Here is a 4,481-nt window from a genome sequence, read left to right as displayed (position 1 = left end):
AAGACTGGCAATACCTTGACTGTGATGGTCAACGGCCGGCAGACGGGCAACAAAAAAGGTTCTGGTGCTGCACACCAACAAGAACTTCGACCAGCAGAGGACTAACTGGGTGATGCACCAGTACCACATCGGGGACCTGGAGCAAGAGAAGGAGCGGGAGCTGGTCCTCTGTAAGATTTTCTACCAGACAAACACTAGGGCCAGGAGTAGTTTGGTATTGGTAGTTGTACTACCTTGTCGTCCGCAAGTTGGTATTGTTGTTAATGATCTTTTGGTATGAACTTGCATTTGCTTCCAACCATCATGCCGAGGGTCGACGTGGATATAAAGCCGAATCATTTGTTTCAAAACAAATTCTCAGGCACCTGATTTTTATTTGATGGGTAGCATAAGCACCCGCCGTTCGAATTCCCAATTCTGCAGTTTTTCGAAACAAGTGCATGCACTTATTATCACGATAAAAAAACAACATCTGTGCTGCATCCCAGTTATCAGTCTGTGCTTGCAGAATTCTCTCATTTATTGAGCACGTATATTATTTTTTCAGGTCGAGCAAGTTTCAACTAGGCTGTAGACTGACCAGGGTTGGTTTTGTTTTTAAGAGGCCCAGCCCATGACGACAACGGGGCACAAAGATCCAGCAGGTATCTACTGGCCCCTGGCCCGCCAGCGTTAGTTATATTTTGTCTTACAACATCCGCAGGCAGTTTTGTTACTGAATCAAACACACAACCCAGTTCTATTTTCCTCTTGAAACGCATGTCCTACATCCGTTTTCTAATCTCTACCTATAGTTTTACTAGTTCATATACACATATCATTATATTGAAAACACATAAAATTCCCTTTTCAAATTTACATCCTTATTTTTGTTGTTTTTTCCCACCCAGCGCTGATTTTTTACCACTAGTTTTCCCTTAAACCAACTCAATTGTCCCATGTCTTATTTGCTTACAAAAACAAAACGATTTTTTTGTCAAATCAATAAGTTCTTAAAAAAATGTTTATCATTTTGGGATTATAACAGTTTGGACTCCACCGAAATATGCAAAATAAGGTTGAACTTTTTGACCGTAGTCCTGGGCAGAAAATGGGCTGTAATAAATTACTTAAGAATTAGCAAATGGGCTGTAAATTATAAAAAATAGCAAATGGGCTGCAAATTGTAAAAAATAGCAAATGGGCTTTATGTTGTCTGCCACAGATTTGGAGGCTGACTTGTGGGCCTACTAAGTTCATGCATACACAAGGTTTCTTAAAAAAGAAACTTAGTCAACAATCGACTCTACCAGCGTCAGACCGTTAGATGTCAATCTAACGGCAATCATGCTTCTTCAGTCTCTGATCTTCCTGCCCCAGCCGCCCAAACCAGCGCTGTCGAAACCGCCTGCTCCCGCCTCCCGTGGCCGGCAGTGCTGCCGGGCAGGCCTCACGACCCCATCATACTCGCATCCCTGTCCTGTCTATCCCTCTACTCACCCACACCTCTTGTTATTTTCCGGCGACGGCAGCCGAACCAGTCAACCCTCGTACTCTCCACCGCGTGGGCAGCCACTGTCGTGTCTTCGCCGGCTCCCTGTCGTTCCCTTCGTAGGCCTCGCCGTTGTCCACCGCCCTGGTGCTCTCGACGTGGCGTGGTCAACGATGTCCATCCAACGGCCGTAGTGCTTCTTCAACCTCTGGTCTTCTTGCCCCAGCCGCCCAAAGCGGCGCCGGTCGTGCCGCATGCTCTTGCCTCCCGTGGCCGGCTGTGCTGCCGCGAAGGCCTCACCGTCCCCATACTACTCCCACCGCTGGCCAGGCCATCCGTCCACTCATCCACTCACCCTGTTATTCTGCAGCGACGGCAGCCTCACACCGCAGCCAAACCAGTGAACCCTCGTACTCCTCTCCGCGTGGGCATCCACTACCGCGTCTTCCCCGGTCCACGTCGTCCCCTTCCTAGGCCTCGCTGTCGTCCATCGCCCTAGTGCTCTTGGTGCGGTGTGGTCAATGTGGTCAACGACCGACTTCCATCGGAAGAGTACTGTACGTGGAGAGGCTGACAGCTGAATCCACGGCAGCCGCAAGGAAGTGCCTCCTTATTACGCGCAAAATAATTATTCCTCCACCTGACAGCAGGGACCCACTAGACGGGCCACCAATATTTCGCAGAAAAAACATTTCCCCCCTGACTGCTGTGACCCACCGGACGGGCCACCGTATTTCACGAAAAAAAGTTTTCCCCTGACTGCTGGGACCCACCGGACGGACCACCGTATTTCCCGAAAAAAACGTTCTCCCCACTGTCAGCTCGGACCCACCAGAAGTGCCTCCTTATTACGCACAGAAAAATGAATACTCCCCCTGCTAGCTGGGACCCACCATGGTGGGAGGGTGACTTGTGGGCCTACTAAGTTGACCGGGACAGAGGGCTTTGTCAACTTAGTCAATATGAACGATTCTAGCTCCATTGACCGTACGATGTCCATCCAACGGCCGTCGTGCTTCTTCAATCTCTGCTCTTCCTGCTCCAGCCGCTCAAACAAGCGCCGACGGGACTGCCTGCTCCCTTCTCCCCGCGGCCGGCTGTGCTGCCGCGCAGGCCTCACCGCCCCACTGTAATCCCATCGCTGGCCTAGCCATCCCTCTACTCACCCACACGGCCACACCTACTGTTATTCTCCGGCGAGGGCAGACGAACCAGTAAAGCCTCATATAGTCATACTCCCCTCCGCGTGGGAAACAATTGCCGAGTCTTCCCTGCCTCCGTGTCGTTCCCTTCCTAGGCCTCGCCGTCGTCCACTGCCCTAGTGCTCTCGGCGTGGCATGGTCAACGTGGTCAAGGAACGGCTTCCATCGGACGTGGACTGTACGTGGAGAGGCTGACAGCTGGGTCCACGGCCGCAGCAAGGAAGTGCCTCGTTATTACGCGCAAAATAATTATTCCTCCACCTGACATCTAGGACCCACCGGAAGGGCCTCTGTATTTCGCGAAAAAAACGTCCCCCCAGCTGACATGTGGGACCCACCAGCTATCTTCGCACGCAAGGAAGTGCCTCCTTATTACGCACAAAAAAATGAATACTCCCCCTGCCAGCTGGAACCCAGCATAGTGAGAGGCTGACTTGTGGGCCTACCAAGTTGACGGGGATGGAGGGATTTGTCAACTTAGTCAATATGAACAATTCTAGCTCCTGTTACCGTACGATGTTCATCCAACGGCCGTAGTGCTTCTTCAACCTCTGGTCTTCTTGCTCCAGCCGCCCAAACCAGCGCCGGTCGTGTCGCGTGCTCCTGCCTCCCGTGGCCGACTGTGATGTCGTAGAGGCCTCACCACCCCCTACTACTCCCATCGATGTCCAGGCCATCCCTCTACTCACCCAGACCCCCTGTTATTCTGCGGCGACAACAGCCTCACACCGCAGCCGAACCAGTGAATCCTCGTACTCCTCTTCGCGTGGGCATCCACTGCTGCATCTTCCCTGGCTTCGAGTCGTCCCCTTCCTAGGCCTCGCCGTCGTCCACCGCCGTGGTGCTCTCGGCGCGGCATGGTCAACATGGTCAAGGAACGACTTCCATCGGACGTGGACTGTACGTGGAGAGGCTGACAGCTGGGTCCACGGCCGCCGCAAGGAAGTGCCTACTTATTACGCGCAAAATAATGATTCCTCCACCTGACAACGGGGACCCACCGGACGGGCCACCGTATTTCGCGAAAAAAATGATTCGCCCCCCTGACTGCTGGGACCCACCAGCTACATCTTCGCACGCAAGGAAGTACGTCCGGGCAAAAAAAAACAAAATGATTCGCCCCCCTGACTGCTGGGACCCACCAGCTACATCTTCGCACGCAAGGAAGTGCCTGACAGTCGGGACCCACCTGGTCGAAGCGTACGTAGCGTTGTCATTCTGGTCGCGAACGTGTACATACATACTGGTCGATGTAGAGGCGCGCACATGTCGTAGTAGAGGCGCGCACGTAGCATGTACACGTACGTACAGCGGGGAGGGTGCAAGAAAGAAAATACGGCCACGTACGTACATACGGGCAGGGTCTCAAACGCCTACTCGCGCATATGTACATGGCTGGGTCGGAATGGAGAATCAGCATCGTCGTCGTGTTCATGGGGAGCCAACCGGCTGGGTCGGAATGGAATGCGTGGTCGTGTTCATCGGGAGGGCTTGGACGGAACAGGCGATGGAAACGAGGCCTGGCGTACCGCACAACGGAGGAAACGACCTTGTGTTCAACCGGCCACGTTCGAAACAGGGTCCTGTTGATCGGGAGGAGCCTGGCATACCGCAAAACGGAGGAAACGGGCCTCCTACGATCGAAACGGGGGTCCTGTTTATCTGGAGGGGTGTGGCGTACCACAAAACGGATGAAACGGACTTGTGTTGGAGCTCTACGGTCGAAATGGGGGTCCTGTTCATCGGGAGGGGTGTGGCGTACCGCAAAACGGACGAAACGGACTTGTGTTGGAGCGCTACGGTCAAAA

The sequence above is a fragment of the Triticum dicoccoides genome, chromosome 7B (assembly GCF_002162155.2).
Source record: "Triticum dicoccoides isolate Atlit2015 ecotype Zavitan chromosome 7B, WEW_v2.0, whole genome shotgun sequence".
In the NCBI taxonomy this organism is placed as follows: Eukaryota; Viridiplantae; Streptophyta; class Magnoliopsida; order Poales; family Poaceae; genus Triticum; species Triticum dicoccoides.
Note: the sequence above shows the minus strand (reverse complement) of the source record.